General features: G+C 40.7%; 1 protein-coding gene across 1 annotated transcript in view; it reads left to right on the top strand.

Annotated features, from left to right (window-relative positions):
* The first annotated feature begins 2,886 nt into the window (after window positions 1-2,886).
* The window catches only part of ATXN1 (ataxin 1), a 290,966-nt gene continuing 276,509 nt past the window's right edge, over window positions 2,887-17,343 (top strand). The window contains exons 1-3 of the mRNA XM_018077640.1: window positions 2,887-2,963; window positions 10,250-10,352; window positions 10,756-10,825. The gene's annotated coding sequence lies outside the window, so the exon portion shown is untranslated. The remainder of the gene's footprint in view (window positions 2,964-10,249; window positions 10,353-10,755; window positions 10,826-17,343) is intronic.

Here is a 17,343-nt window from a genome sequence, read left to right as displayed (position 1 = left end):
CTGTTCTAGGTTTCTAGAAGTTTCAACTTTGCCTTTACATAGTTATTTACAGATGAATTGAAAATAGCCTTTTATACTTTTTACCCATGTATCATCTCCTTTAGCATTTTAAGGGAACTTCAGTGTTCTTGTTGGGTGTGATTCTTTTTTTCTTTTTTGTTCTTTTTCTGGGTTTGGGTAGTCACTTATTAAATGAGAAGAAAGTTGTTTTGATTTCTTCTGTTTTCTTTCCTTTCTTTCTCTGTCTCTATACCCCTCCATGGATTTGACTAGCAGAACCAAGATTTTTGTCCATAATCATACATTGTCAACAATGACAAGGGGTGTAATTATCTTCATAACCAGATTATATCATAGAATCACAATCTCTCAGATGTTTAATTCCACTGACTGTGAGTCCAGACAGCTGCCCGTAATTGCCAAGTACATAAATGTTTGCAGGTCTATTACTGGTTTTCATAAACTTAAGTAAGCCTGATTTGTAAGAAAGTTAGTCTCCTGTTTAGATTTTAAACAGACATCTTTCTATGGCAAAGATTCAGTCTATCTAAAATTGTCACGCATGCAAGTATCAGCCTCATATTTCAAGTTGAAGGATTTTTAATTTTTAAACTTGTTTGGGGTAAGTTCTTACTCTGTGCAAAAGTTAAAAGTGCTGCCACTTAAAAGGCGAGAGAGCACAAGGGAACACAGCTTACTGGATTCATCTAAACAAGGCTAAGTGGACTGGATAAAGCCTAATGAATTAAACAGGCTTTTGAAAAATCACTGGTATTTTAAATAGCAACTTTTGACTGGGTCATTTGCTCCAGAGATTTAAAGTGGTGCGGTAGGCCACTGTTGGAGGCTGTAGTAGTTAAGAATAAGGGTAAAATCCTGGTGCCATGGAAATGAACAACAAAAGTCCCACAGATCTCAGAAAGAGGCCATGATTTAACCCAGCATCCAGCTTTTTCCATTTGCCAAAGCAGACACTAAAACACAAAGCAATTGCAGGAGAGAGCAAAGGAGAGGAGAGAATTTTCCATGCAAACAGGCTTTAATCAAACAGGCTATTTTATAATGAAAGACATAATAATGAGGGCTTACTCACAGTTAAGGGAATTTTTATGTCCCAAGGTTTTTCCAGTTTTGCCAGATGCTAAGTCAAAAACAAGGCAGGAGGAGGAAGGAGAAGGCTAGAGAAAGAAACATTTTGGCTACTTCTAGACTCTGAAGAGAATTAAGTTCTTGTACTAGTTTTTAAATATTATATGTCCAGAGGGGAATAGCAGAAAAAAGCACAGAATTGTAATGGAAATATAAGTAGACCCAGACCAACGGGAAACTCACTGTGATTCTGACAGGCTTTAATTTGCCAAAACCTTGCTTGTGCTGCAGTAGTTTCCCTGTATCCACACAGTACAGATGTCTTTAGGAGTAGGAGGCATGCTCCTCCCATTCCAGTTTCCTAGAAATGGATGAAAGCGTGAAGATTTCTACATGCAGATGTTTATTTATTTATTTATTTATTTCCTCACCAGCAGCAGACCTGTTTCTCAATCCAAAAATTTTCATTTCTCTCTTTGCCAAAGCCTTTTACAGTTCCTTGCCACTGGGGGCAATCCAACACAGGTATTGTGGTGGCCAACGCTGCCTGTGCTTTGCAGCCACAGTCCTGGGGAGCTCATGATAGCTCAACCAGCTACCTTGAAAGAAAGAAGTGAATACAGTTAAGGTCAGATGAAAACAGCATCTACTGTGTTGCACTAGAAAACGAGGAGATATTTATCTCTGAGTAAGAAGGAAAGATGATAGCAACTTAAAGATTTAAATTGATCCAAGTATATGATGCTAAAGATCCTAAATGGTTTCAAATTGCGGAAGATTATCTTGTAATTTGTATATATTGCTTCTGTAGGCTGCTGAGGAAGCTAATTGCGGTACATCCTGTGGTTAAGTTATCATCTTTCTCAATGACTGAGGATCATAATTTTATCTTTAGGTGAGTTTATTGCTACCTGTCTGTTATGTTCATTTGTATGCTGGAGCAGTGCTGCCAAGCCTCCTGTTGTTCCCTGTACAATTTGTGTCAGCCAACCAGGTTAGTGGAAGATTCACCTCTGTTAAACTACTATATAGGAAACAAACTCAGTCCCCAGGGAGAGCAGGGGTTTTTTTGTTTGGTTGGTTTTTTCCCTCTTTTCTATTTTATCCCTTGTGTGGCCAGTGAATAGGGGCTGCAGCTGGAAACAGGCTCTTGGGCTGCATTCATGTACATTCCAACTGACCTGACTGCATGTTTACAAACAGCAAAGTATGCAGTATCAAAGCAAGTGCACAGGTGTAAGTGGAAATGAGATATCCTCATGGTGCTGGGGGAAATGGATTGTTTTGTTGAGCAACATTTGCCTTGATGCACAGTGATTCCCTGATAAGAGCGTTTTCCTACACAGGAAAACTGCCGAGAAAATGGGATCACTGCTTGCCTCCATTTGCCCTCACCTCAGCCACCAGAGTGCTGACACCTGGGGGAGCAGTCACACACCACCAGCTTTGTTCAGTCTTATATTTTATTCTTTAACTGGTGTACTGAATACAGATTGGAGAGACTGCCAAGGAAACTTTTTTTCCTTAAGCAGAAGGGTAAATGAAACAATGAAAGGATTTATTAATTGTCAAATTAACTTATTCTTTTGATATAAGCCGATGTGAAAGACCATGCCAATTCTGCATATGTGACATCCTGTCAGATAGTTGGGGACTGATGGTGGAGAGCAATAGGGTCTTTTGCTATCCTGTCTGCTTTTCCTTTTGAAATGTTCTTGTCGTCTTTTTCTAGCATAAGTTTGGATCTCTTGCATATAAGACTCTTTTCTTAGCTTGCTGAAATGAAAAGTGTGTTGGGAATGACAAAAGGAAGATGCACGTAACTACAAAGAAAGGGCAGGAGCAGGTGAATCCCAGCTATGTTAAAAAGATATGTAAGTTTTAAAAAAACCCCAGAAACCTAACCAACAAACCACAACCAAACCCTAATACAAACAAAAGAATAATGTAGATGTGTGTGGTTGGGTTTTTTGTATTTTTGACTGACAAATCTGCAGAGAGTGCTCTGTAAGGAGTGAAATCTGAGGCAGAAATTTCTAGAATAAAAAGAAAAACATATCTTAGCACTCTTGTGTGCAGAATCAGTTTAGACAGGAAGTGAAACCAAACCCCTGCATCCAAGTACAGCCTCCAAAAATGCTGAGGAGTATTTAGTTTAGGTTTAGGCTTAACGTCAAATTGGATGAAACTCCAGGTTGTCTCCCAAAGTTTACCATTTTTCATACTAATTAAAGGTAGATGTCAGGACTTGTTGTCTGTATTCACCAACAGAAGATGAAGTGAAGGAAACTCTTCTCGATGCTCTCCTTAAAGTCAATAATGAGAGCTGATGTCAACACACTCAAGCAAATGCTGCATATAGAGACTAGGGCAGGAACATTGCTGGACATCAGGCTGTGGCAATTGGGCTGCATAAGAGGCAGTTTCTAGTGAAGGTGGCCAGGTGTTTGGGCTGGGTGATGAGGTATGTGCCGGAGATGGATGTGGGATAAGAAGAGGGGAGGCAACTAAGAGGTGTTAATTATTGGCATAGATAGTGGTTAGACATGGCACCACTGTTGGGACAACTTGTTGATGGGAGTTATGAAGCGTGTTGGGAAAAAAGATGTCAGATAAAAAACTGCCCACATGTTTCTGAGCTCTGAATAGGTTTGGGAGTTTTATAAATGTTGATGGTGACTTGGCTGTACAACAGTTCTTGCTTTTGGAAAACTGAAATGTAAGACTGTGTCACTTTCTGTAATACATTCTGTTAAGTAATCTTTACGAATAAACAAGTATGCTAATATGCGTGGTCAGAGCACTGACTAGCTCTCTGGTTAGGGAGAGGGAAGCTTGGGAGAAACTGTTGGTTCTCACACATCGGATTTGGTTAATGTATGCGGGTGACCCTGATAGAGGTACCTTAGTTTGGCAAAAACTTTGGAAGCTACCTCAGAAATCCAAGTGTCAAGGTTAATCCTGTGAAATATGAGGTATCTGTAAAAACAGAAGTGAGCTATTTCTCAACTGAGTTCTAGCAGTGTTCACAACCTGAGCTGGATGAAATGGCTGCAGACAGATTTCTAACTAGTTGAAGAGGCTGGACAAACTCATGCATGCCCTGCTTGCCCTGCTCTGCTTACCCTGGGAGGCTGTACAGCGTTTTCCTACACATGCAGGCAGCATGGTAGCTGCCTCAAGGAGTGACTGGAAGCTTCTGTGTTGATTGAGCCAAAGGGTCCAATGGCTTGCAAAGGCTTTAAGCGAAGCCTTGTTGTATAATTTATCAGGATGGCAAAAACTTGGAGCATTTTGGCTTTAGAATAAAAATGCTTCTGATATTGCTGTCTTACTCGCTGACCATAGTGAGGAGTGGGTTATGAGCTGCCCTCCTTTCTGCACTCTGCTGTTTGGGTTGCAACATCCCTGGGCGGTGGTTGGAGGGGAAGGAAGCCGAGCGCCCTGTCTCTGACTTTGCACCACATGTTTCAGAGCGCGGTCGTTCACTCTCACATTTTACAAAATCAATTTCCATTCTGTCATGGTATTTCACACATTCGCATTCTGAATAAGTTAGAGAATATTCTACAACTTACAAAAATAACTTTAGTTTTAATTTTTCCTGTTACATGAAGAAACCTATCCATACTTTATCTGTTACAGATGGAAAAACTACATATGGAGAAGTCAGATCTATTAATTAGTTTATAGGCACAAAGTACCCTAAAGAGTGCCACAGATCCATGTGTTATTCGTAAGAGCTGTCTGAAGTACTTGCACTGAATAATTTATTTCAATTTAGCCCTGTTTCTGCTGTTAATTACCCGAGATCAGATTTTGCTTTTTGGAATTTTATTGTTTTGGGCTTTTTTTTAAACAACTTTTCCCATTTACCTAAATTCACTGAAGTGCTCTCTGAATATATTTCAGCCTACAGAAGTATTCAAACCATCAACACTCATTGAATGTGTTCTGTTGTTTCTAAGGCATGATAGGATGATTACTAACTTCTGTTGTTTTTAATCTTTCAGTCATTATTTAAATCCTAGGAGAAGGAAGAAAGTGGGAGGAAACCAGGAGAATAGGAAAATCAGCCGCATGAGAACTCCAAACTGTATTATTGTTTATTTCACCTTTGAGGACTGCTTCAGGACCCTAGCTAAGAATGTGGCTCTATTGCTCCAGGAAAAGAGGCCCAAACAGCATCTTCCCAGTGCTGTGTAACTCTTTGGTATTGGAGGGGGTTAGGGTCAGTTAGGAAGCAGCATGTGGGGGACCAGGGAGCACTCATTTCCATGCTCAGCCCTAGTGACTTTTCCCTGGATTGTGCAACTTTAGACTCCACCGTGGAATCCTTTCAGCAGGAGAGACAAAAAGGGCCAGGACAATAGGTGAGAAAGAGTTTGGCAAACAAGGGTGAGGTAGAAGAGTGGCAGTAGTCTGAGAGTTGTATTTTTGGTTGTGGATTATTTTATGTGTGAGGCTTTAGTTGACCTGTTTATAAAATGAACCCAGCAAAATGTATGGTCTATTTAAACCTTTGTACAACAACATAACAGGGTAATGTAATCTGCGCCCTCATTGAATTACTGTAAATTTTGCCTGCTAAATTAGAATTATTCACCCTCTCTATGCAAAAATGCTTTTTCAGCATTTTTGATGCATCTGCTATTGTGTGGTATAGCTGTAGTAGTAGTTATGGAAAAGCTATCCAGAAAAACTAAATTAAACTCTACTGAAATCTGTGTCTACTTAACACTATGTTTTATTCTTCTAACATTGCCCTGTGAAATACCAGCACTCCTGTATTAGGTAACACACACACTGGTGGGCACTCACCATCCCAGAGCACAGGGACAGATCTGATGAGGGTCTGTGGGCACTTGAAGATAGGAGATATTTGGTGTTGTTCTCAAGGGCAAAATGAAGTGACTGATGGGATTTGCAAGAGCACTGGTTGCACCTTTAGCAATCCTAATACCTTTTAAAACCTGTCCCTGATCCTAGATAGACAAGAAAAGCAAAGAAGACTGGAGAAAAATATCTGTAACTGTGTCCTTCCCAGAGGACCTCAAAGGAGAAAGTCACTTTTCCAGAATTAGCTAGAGAATCTGAAGTAGCATTGGACTTTGAACCCTGATCTTGCAGTATGCTGCCATAAACACAGAACACAGAAATGCTTTTGGGCAATGAATGGGAGAAAGGGTCAAAAATGTAAAGTAGTTCACAGCTTGCAGACGCATTCTCTTACTCATTCCTCTCTGTTAGTGCTAAGTGTTGCATTTGGGATTCTGTGAGAGCTGAAAGATTTATTTAGCTGGATATGATTTATTTATTCAGGTAACTCCCTCTGGTACTATTTATGTAGTTGTGCATTTTCATATTCCAGTAAGTCAGTAAAATGCAATGTGTTGATGTACAGCGGGAATGTTAAGCAATTAAACAGTGTGTTGGGCCCCACTATTGTTGGTTAGGTCATGCCTTAATTAAGTTTTCTGTATGTCTTCATATCTCTTGCTGGACATTTGGGCAGGCAGCAGGCTCTTAATGCTGCCACGATTTGGCACTGGGACTCCTGGGTTACCGCCAGTCCTTGTACACAAAGACTGTGTTGATAGAATTGCGATAAGGACTCAGGGGGAGATAAGGGCTATGTTTTGGCCCAATGGCTTGACCTTGCTCTTGTTGATCCAACAGCAAGAGTCCTATCAATTTCAAAGTGTTTGGGACACATTAATGCATTTTCATTCTGGAGAGCTGCATGCATGCAGATGGGAGGGACTGCTGGTGCTGACGCTGAGTGCAGTTTGTTGATACGCAGGTGCCTGTTCTTGCGCGAATCAGTCCTTCTTTTGGCACGGCAGCTTTATGTATCCGTATTTTGTGTGCGAACACAATGTTTGTCAGGCACTTGTTTGGCAGTTCCGGAGACAGAAGTTCTTTGTGCACTGGGTGTCTGTCTTGGTGGTGCTAATTCGCAACCTACGTTGCAGTGCTTGCCTGGGTATCAGAAGACAGGTCTCAGACACTGGTGAGTGCTCACCAAGCCTGTTAATCATGTCAGGCTGTAGCCACACAGTTGAGTTTGGTATTCTCATCACCTAAATTCCTAGATGTACTTCTAAGGCACACTCCCTTCTAACGCAAGCTGCCCAAACATCTGTGGCGAGACTAAGGAAAACATGGAGAAAAAGACCCGAAGATGAATATTTCAGCACAAACGTGGGAAGGAATGCAATGTAGCTCACGCAAAACCTTCTGTAGTGTATGCCATAAATTAACACAATATAAATTTATACATATTTACACCACATAGACTAAAATATATAAATCCTCAATACTGAGCCTTCTGTAGTAGGTGTAAGCAAGCAGTCCATATGTTTAGCTGATTTCTGAGGAGCTCTAGGGAACAAAATGTATCTTTGTGGAACTTTTGATATTAAGGAGATTATAAACTAGGGTAATGAGTGCAGTTCTCAAAAAGGGTTGGCTTTTCTGCGGGCTGAAAACAAGCAGCCATCTCCTGATTTGCTATCTGAGGCTTTAATTCAGCCAGGTGCTAAAATACACATGTAACATTTAAGTGCATGAATAGTCCTATTGATGTTAAAGGCCTAAAGATCAATCCATTGCTCATTGGATTTTCCTGGCTTCAGGCTGCATGAGTCCATTTTCCTCTTGAATTTGTATACTTTCGTTGCAAATACAAGCTTGTAACATCTCATTAGGTACCAGGTGTTTCCTTTTCCACCATTTCACACTGACTATTCTAGACCAGTTGCTTGATAGCCCGCGCTCGTACAGCTGTGCAGCAGAGAACTGGATCTCTAATGTTTTTTCTGTCTCTGCTTTTTTAAATAGGGAGAGAAAATTTTTTTGTATGTTTAAGGTATGAGATCTGAAGTCCAAATGTCAGGATTCTCTTCCCAACTATACAATAGTTTTGAAGAATTAAGGGAAATCACATGATTCATGAGTAATCTTTCGTGATTTCTATGTCTGAAATGTTGGCAAAACCTCCATTTCGCAGGGATGTGATGGGAAGGAGAATGAAGGAAAATGGGGAGGAGAAAATGGAGAAATTGTTTCTAAGTTTTAGGATAAATTGTCCTGACACGTATTCTTTAGCACTGAGACAGTGAGGTTATTTGGAGCCTCTCATTTTGGTCACCTCTTCATACAAGTGCCTATGATAGCTTAGATAGTCTCTGGAAATGGAAAGAAACCCTTCCAAAGTAGAGTTTTCTGGTGCTGTTGTACCAGTACCCCTCCACCTCACACTGAGGTTCTACTTCCCAGCCATTAAAAAATGCCTCCAAAAGTATCTTATCAGGCCTGACGTGTCCAAACCACACCACCAAGGCAATGCTCTAGAAACACATACTTAGTGTGCAAGGTATCAGCACAAAGGGGTGCAGGCAGGGCTTAGCTGGGGACAAAGGTCTTCATGTATTTGTGATGACTGTGTCCTGCTCTGTGGCTTTACTACTGGGAGAAATTCCTAGTAGAAATATGAGCAGATAACAGCAAAACTTGAAGAGGCTGGGTTTATGCCAGCTGCTATATGATGCTAGTTTAAACTTCTAAAAATATCAAAAGCTGTGTACATTAAAGAGACAGAACTGACCTGCTGGGCCATCTCAAAAGGCACGCCAGTGTTTCCTGCAGCTGTATAACTCCTTTGGCAGGGTTGCAAACAGCAAGCTTCTCATCACCTATGACTGCAGTCAGGGATGAGGACCCAAGCCCCAGATGTCCTTCTCCATCACTTCAGTGATAGAGGCAGACAAGGACCCAATGGATGGGATACTTTTCATAAGTCAGAGCATCCTGCCCTACCTTTCCTTCCAGGCCATGGAAAAGCCATGAAATGAGTGAGCAACAAAGACTGTCTTTCTAGCATACTACAGTGCTTGTGGGTGTCCTAAAGTTTCATCTCCTCCTCATGGAAGGGTGACTGGAGAGAAGCAAAGGCAAGTGGACTTTGATGTGAATGATATTGTAAGGAGTACCGGGCAGCCAGAATTAAGCAATTAAATTTTGGGCCTTAAGGGAAAGAAGTAGTCATGGAAACTCCCTGTTTCATTGCAGAAAGTGAACCATGGCCAATATACTGAAAGAGAGTCGCAAGCCTTTTTGTTTGCAAAGCACTAGGAGCCAGTGTCACTTCACATTACAATAAATCTAATTGTCTGTGTTGCTGATGGCCAATCATAACATATGTGATTGCAGCACTCAGCACTGCCCCATAATCTCTCAAAATACCTTTTTTTTTCTTTCCTACTTGCCTGTAATAACATAGTTACTCTCATCCCTTGGCACATGTACATGTACAGACCAATTATTATGGCTGCACTGTCTGCACAAGCTGAGATGACAAAATGTACTCTCCTAACTTAGGGGGCTTGCACCTTGTTGGGACAAGGCTGGTGAAACAGCAGAAGTGAGTAACTGCCTTGGCACGGGCCTCTCTCCTCTTCCTTGTTTATATCCATTAGCTCAGTGAAGGACAAGACATTTCAATGGGGCTGGGAAAAATAAGGCTTCCAGTTGTTCTCTCCCTTTGTCAGTGTTGAGGAAAGACACAAACCATTTGCTCTTTCATAAACATATGGGCACAAGACCTTTAGCTGAACACTATTTGTCCTGACTCTTTGCGTGGACCTAAGTGCTTTGCTTTAACTGAGAAGGAATCAACTAGAGGGTCAGAAGACAGTTCAGTCTTTTGTTTACTTTACTTCATCCTATCTGCAAATTTATACTTGGCCAGCTTCTTGCTATCTGAACAGTCCTAGTCTAGTGTCATCAGCCTTTGACCTCCAGTGGAATGACTAGCAAAGATAGTCACAGACTAGGTAGCTGTGAGGCAGAGATTTTATCCCTGCCAGTTGGACTAACAAGCTTGCTTTAATGTCAGCACTTGAATGAGACATGTCTGGTAACCTCTTTTGGTAAGAGACTGGCCAAGAGAGATCAATAAAGAATGCTAATTTACGCATCTTACGAATCAGTGATAGGAGTGGATCAGTTTTACACATTGTGTCTAACTGGATGCAAGCTCCTTGAAGAAAAGAAAGCAGCACACAATGAAAATGCAGAAGAGAAAGCTAATGTGGTATGTCTTTTAAGAGTATTAAGGCAAACCAGTTAACTCTTTTTTCTTTTTTTTTTTCATAAGAAATATCTTTGGTGTCACTCCAGGGGTACTAATGGAATCCCAGAGGAATGAATTTCAACCCTGCAGTCTCAAGAGTTGGGCTTCCAGCTGGCTATGTACAGAGGTACTTGGTCTAAGCGTTGTTCTTACTGGAACAAAATCCCCTTGGAGTGATTCCCATCTAGTCCATAGGGAGAACCCAACATGCAAGTGCATTCCCACAAATGACCCAGCGTTAATTGTCAAAGGGTAAGACTCAGCAGCATTTAGAAACTGTCCCACACAGATTTCCCTTCTGCTGCCCATCCCTTGCCAAAACCCGGGCACAGGTGCTTTGGCATGACTCTGTTACCTGTGTTTTGTTACAATTTGCTGTTCTGTTCTGAGGGAAATTGGTAAGCAGCATGAGTTTACATGGAAAAAAATGTTTTTTACGTTTTTTCCTTTAGTTGCGTTTCTCCCCTTTGTTTTGCTCTGTACAATTATTACTGTATTGTTTGATTACATTGCCCTTTTTTATCCCTCAGTGCAGACCAAGCATGCTGAAAATGAAAGGCAGCATGTAACCTTCTGAAGTCACTAATTGTAGTACTGCAGGTGAGTTGAATAACAGACTATTGTAAATTTTGGTCTGAAGTTCTTTGCTGTATAAATTGGACAACAGCAGGAGAGAGAACAAAAGCTATTTCCTACCTGATGTTCTTGGAAACCTGTTCCCAGTTCTTTGTGGAGGACTGCTGCTACACTCAAATATATTAAACTAGGGACACATGAATGACATTGATACTCTGCAGTGGAAATAGCTGAGCCTTTTGTATTTATCACCACTGCATGAGACTTATAATAATCTGCTTCTTTCTCTAAATGGAAACCCTCCAGGGAAGTTTTGTGTACTCTAAATAGCATATGATCAGAGACTTGGCTTCATGTGCACGTAATGCATAATAGATAAAGATACAAGAATATAAATGCAGATGAGAGTTATTCAATCAAGGCAAGCATGTTTTGAGGGTGGAGAAGGCATGGGGACAAGGCAAATTATAAAATTGCCAAACAATACAGTATTGCTGCTACCCTTTCTGGCAAATCTCCATATTTTGCCAAAACGTTTTCTGAGCAGCAAACAGGATCTGTCTCATAAAGTACCTATCTCTAAACACTTACTGTCCTTATGTGTATACTCAGCAGATAATCACTTTTCTCTAGCCTTGTTGCACTGAATGTTGTATAGCTACTTTGTAGGGATCTCAGTGATGAAAATAGACTGCAAAGAGAGATGGATACAAACTTTCAGAAGAATACTAATATCCTCAAAACAATGCGTGAACAGTAATTGATCAAACCCATTAGCAGCACTGGGATGTGCATAAAGTAGCATTAGACTGTTTTCTGTAGTCACTTACACAGAGAAAAGACCCCCAGCTCAATCTCAGCACAAAGAGATAAGTCTCAGCTTTAACTTCAGTAGAGTCAGTGGCTTCTTATTTGAGTAAATAAACTTCATTTCTCTGTTTGTTCAAGGGATGGTCAGAGAATTGTCTTTGCAGTGGTGTTGTCTACATAAAAAAGCTAGTGTGCATGATGCTCAGGTGGAAACTGATAGCACATTAGCTGTATGGACTACTTCTTTGTGTAAGTGTTCTGACAACTCCCTTTTTAGTGGTAAGAAGGCGATCCTGAACTAATGCTCTTAGAGAAGCATCTCTGTCATCTTACTGCTACTTCTGTCTTTTTGTGAAGTTGAGTTTTCTTTTTGTCTCTGTAAACTGTATGATGGAAGAACCATGGGCATTCATGGCCATTTCTGTATGACCATAAACATATTGCAGTGAATATGGAGGAGCAAAGGTAATTTCCTCTCCTTAGGTGAAAACTGTGGTACAGTTATTCAAGAAAAAGGTGAGGGGGAGAAACTTGCTTGTTACACTTCCCTTTTTGACCCAGCTGACGTTTCAGAGGGAATCAGTGGTTACAGCAAGAAACCACTTCCTATTTCTGGATGAAAGGCTCTGTAATAGGAAAATAAGTTCTTTTATGGCCAATTGCAAAGGAACACATATCCATTCCTGCAGCAACAGCAGATGGACACGTTTTGTTTGACCCTAACTACATGATACAGATTCAGTGAACTTAACAGTGTTGTCTAGGGATACCTCACACCAAGCTCCAATCCTAGGCCTGGAAAAGCGCAAGTCCCAGCATTAAGTGTAACTAAGGACCTGCATGTATGTGCACAGTGGGCTGGCTATGGGGAGATATATAAGTTGCTTTGAATTTTCTCTGTTTATAAAACTTCTGTAGTTTGTAATCTCAAAAAATACATCTTTTTTTTTTCAGTTGAAATTCTTTTTGGCTTTGTTGGGGATCTTGCTGCCAGAGAAGACCTAGGCACATCCACCTCAAAGCTTTTTCCAAATCAGGATCTCATCACAGACTGAATTTCAGATTTTCCTCGATTCTGTGTGAAAGGCTTAGAATTCATACCTTTTTACGTATCCTACCATGCTATTAGGCATTGCTAGATGAAATGGTACATTCATTATCTTTTTCAAATTTGATAAACAACCTTTAGTGGAGCAAAACCAGGAACTTAAATGCACATACTCTGGCCACTGGCTAAGCTGTCATTCTCTGTGTGCACTCTAGCCCAGGAAGACGTTAAATGTTTACCAGCACTAGAGCTCCAGGTTCTGCTATTTAGAGCAGAGGCAGAAAATTGAACTGGTGAGAGACTAAACCAACCTGATGGTTGGGGCTCTTCTCTGCAAGTGGAAGCTCCTGTTCTCCTGCTGGTGAATGCATATTTGTGCTAAGTAGAGAGGAGAGTTTGAGGGTGGCCCAGCACAGTGGCAAAGGGATGCTACCCAGCTGGTAGCATAGTGGCAAAGGGATGCTCCCAAACAAGGAGTCTGTTGTCCTTAGGCAGAAAAATGAATTATCCTGATTGCTTTTTTATAAATGGGGTAATTGTAAGTAACAGTTTTGTGAACAGTTTTCTGAAATAGGATACCCATTGCTAGATGAAACTAGTGGGTGAGCTCAGCATACGTTTGCATATACTTAGGAATAATCCAAGCTGCATTCATCAGTGAATTTGCTACTTGCTGAATTCCCTGCCTAATTCGGGTCCCATCTCACTTTGTGGCAATTTTGTGCATGGTAGTATTTTGCTCTTTTCTGTCAAAGCAGTTTAAAAATGAAAGCAAGAATCCAGAATGGCCTTTAAAGCCCTTCATACATGGAGAGCCTATTGCCAGTGCATCTTGGAAGCCAAGTTCTGCCTTTAACCAGCTTTTTATTGACCTCTAAAGGAGTCTTGGACTTGTATCTTGGAATAGAATTTACCAGTGAATAACCACCTCAGTCATGCCCCCTCAGGTTGCACCACAAATTATGTCTTCACAGACACCCAGGAGCAGACAGATGAATGCTAGCTGGGTTTGCCACCCTGAGGAGCCAGACAAGAGTAGGGTAAGTTTGAGTTAAGAGACTCTTAACACCAGAGCAGTCTTGAATGATGAAATCAATTACAGAAGCAGGGTTTATTCATGCGGATGTAATTGCAGCAGGCTTAAATCAGTTTTGAAGGTGGAACTTCAGCTTCTAGGTCTTGTCAGAAATTTTCAAAAGAACCTACCTCTCAGAGCTACTGCCAGTTTTCCTATTGTGTGCATATACAAAAATCTCATTTTGAATCTTGATAAGTTCTTAGCTTTAATAATGTCTCAAAACTGCAGGTTTCCTAGCTTATTTATCATGCACTGAATAAAAAAATTCCTTTTGTTGTTGGTAAATTCACTGCCTTTCAGTTTCTTTGAGTATCAACTTGCTTTGTATTGTCTGAGGAGATAAAGGGGAACACCCCATTTAACCTCTCAACATCATTCCCTGCTCCCTTTTCAAGTAATTTTCGTGTGCCTGTAATACTGTATAACTTGTATAAATGCTACCTTTTAAGAGAAAATAATGCAATCTCTCAGTATCCATATAATGAAATCTCTCTGTTACATTCCACTGCCTAATAACATTGTGGTTTTTTCCATTGAGAGATGCCTTATTCGGTTGTTCTGACAAACTGCTGTTTTCTTGTAGCAAAATTGTTCGACGTAGTGTTTTTACTGTTTTGTCAATAAGCAAAGGAAATAAAAACCTTATGGGATTTGAACAAGAACATTCACACTCCGTATGTGAGCTGCGTTTGAATTGGAGTGTGGTGGGGAAGCAGAGTATAGTATGCAACCTGTTTACTGAAGTGCATGCCAGCAAGTGAGATTTCATTCCCACTTGCGAGGATCTCACTTTGGACCCATTTTCTCTCTCCTTTCCTTTGCACTGCTCCCTCACAATGTCTGATGCTGGTAGGTTTTTTTGTTTTAATTGCTGGGTTTGGACAGAACTCTTTTTTTTTTAAGTGTTCATCCTAACAGTGGACTTACAAGATGAAATTATGCAGTATCTGCTGTAACAAAATGATCTAGTAAGACCTGCCATTCCTTGAGGCAGTATCAGTCAATTGGGAGTTCAGTAGAAGGGAAGAGGTGGATCTACCTCTGAGCCAAGTACTTGGAATCTCTCTGAATTTAGGCCATGTCTACAACTAAATTTCAGCTTTTGGATGATGAATTAATGAATGATATGAAATTGTGAATTGGAACTATTCATTTTTTTTCTAATCACATGAGGAAAAGATTGAATGCAGGAAACCTGAAGTTGATTCAAGTGACGCAGTGTTGTATAATACGTATTAAGCCTGTGGAAGGCATTGCCATGAGCTATCTACAAATGCTTCTGAGGAGATAGAGATCATCCAGAATTGCCTTAGATAAGATTTAAACTGTTCAGGGGACTGTGAGTTCAAAATGGAGTAAGCCTTTCATTGATTAGCTGCTGTTCTTATGCACCAATTATTCATTAACTGACCATGTCAGGTAATACTGCATACTTGTTTCTGACCACTCATTGGAAGCACACCAAATGGAATAGATTTTATGCCAGTTGTCTGCTATGATGCTGCATTTTCCGTGTTTGCTATCAATTGTGAACTTGGACAGTTTCAAATTATGTTCAGTCTATTTTGATGTCAGTGTTCCCTGTCTGTAGAGAATGACACAGCTCCACCTACCTATTAATGAATATGTTAATTAACTCCTATTAGGCACCTAAATATGGCTCCAGAGCCAGGGAAATAGTGACAGCTGATACCCTTTGGGGCACAAATGGTTTCTCACTATGATCAATATTCTCCACTGCTGAAAACACTTCTTACTTTTTTGGACTTCCAGTCACTCAACTCTCCCTCCGGCGGTCGTTTACAATACTGAAGTGCAACAGAGAGTTAAAGAAGGATAGCCTTAAAAGCTGCCTTAATGACATCTATAGAAAAATCGCCTAACTCAGCTTTCATCTTCAGACAGAAGGTCAGAGCTCACAGATTTTGTTCTTAGGCAGCTTGTATTTTGACCCCTTTGCCCCCTGCCCCGTCCCATCTAGCCAGTGGGTTAAAAGCATACTTAAAATATCCAGTATATTTCTTGATGCATCAGAAGTCACAACTACTCTGGACATCAAGAAATTACAAAACCAATGTTTCAGAGTTCTCAGTTCCAGATGGACCTGTTTTGTAATGCTGTTCGTTTCAATTTCACGGGTGGAAAAAGCCCTATTTAGAACTAGTATTTATGCTTGGCTCAGAGAGGGACAGGCAGAGTTTGTTCCATCAAGAGACTTCTGGGTGGGCTCTGGATTAGCACACCACAGGCGTGAGCGCAGCCAGAAGGTGGTCTATGCTTTGGGTTGCTGTCTCTCCAAGCATGTGGTCCTGTTTCTGGTGGGTACAGTGGTATTCTTTCTCACTGAAAGAAACTTGCAAAAGGTGGTGAGGTGGCAGGAAAGGAGGCCATAGCACACATTTTGTTCCCTTTCACCCAAGCGACAAAAGCACAGGAAAGGAAATATAACCAGGGCAAGGTGGGCATCATTTTGGCCTGAATCCGTGTGTTGGAATCTTAAATCATTCTGTCTAACTCTGGTGATCTCATGGAAAAGTTTTCTGACATATTCATATGCCTTGGATTCCAAATTGTTTTCTTCAGAGAAGTCTTAGGCATGCTGGAGCTCAAGACCTGCTGACAGAGAGACATAGACTAAATCTTTATCCCTGTTGTTATAACAGATCTGATTTTTAAAGAATGGTGCACACACAATACATAGCTCCAATAACTTTAGCTGTAGGGATCCCTATGGAAAGTCATACACATACCATGTGCAACAAACCAGCTATAGCTCCCTCACCTCTGGATCCCAGAGTCTTTCTCTTTGATTTGTGCTTCACACGGTCAGTTCTTAGTATGTATTAAGACACTAAATTCAGCTACCCTTCGTGTAGCTGTGAAAAGGTCTGTGGAGCAGCAGGACTTGTTGCTGTACGACTAGGATATCCTGGCACAACTGTGATACAAATACCATGTGAAGGTATGCAGGAGGTAAACAACAGTTTTCCTGGATGTTCCTATATAGGAAAGTTATAGTACTGGCAGCACTGAAGTTATTTACGCTTTACAAGCTACACTACTGTGTTAGTGTAGCCTGAAGCAACCACTCTGTCATGGGAGAAGAGGTGTTAATTCCCTTTCTGTGCCACAGCAGTCCAGGCTTTGAACAAAGACACTGTGTACACTGGACTGTGGAAATTTACAGACTTGTAATTAGATGTTATACTATAGACATTGATTTTGTTTTGGTTTGGTTTTTTTAATTATTATCTTGTTTAGATAATACAGACTTGTAAAGGCAAAAGTTAATTGGTGACTGAGAAAAGGATATGTGAGTTTTTAAAGTATTTCAGTGAACCTGATGGACACAGGAGTTTTGGTCATTTTGTGCAGGGCTGACCATATGTCTGAAGTGACAGCTAAAGGTGTAGGAGCTGCAGACCCATAAGATGTGAAACAAAAAAAGGTGATTCATTCAGGACACTTGGAAGCCATGGAGTGCCAGTGAAAGGAGCCAGGCTTTCTTGGCTGATACAGGTGCATTAATTGAGGAAGATGTGTTTGCTTTAGGGCATGATCAGTCAAACATCAAGTAACACATGATTTCTCATTTGGAGGAGGAAG

This window comes from Manacus vitellinus, unplaced genomic scaffold, assembly GCF_001715985.3.
Source record: "Manacus vitellinus isolate BGI_N305 unplaced genomic scaffold, ASM171598v3 scaffold_39_pilon, whole genome shotgun sequence".
NCBI lineage: Eukaryota > Metazoa > Chordata > Aves > Passeriformes > Pipridae > Manacus > Manacus vitellinus.
This window is presented reverse-complemented; position numbering and strand designations above follow the sequence as displayed.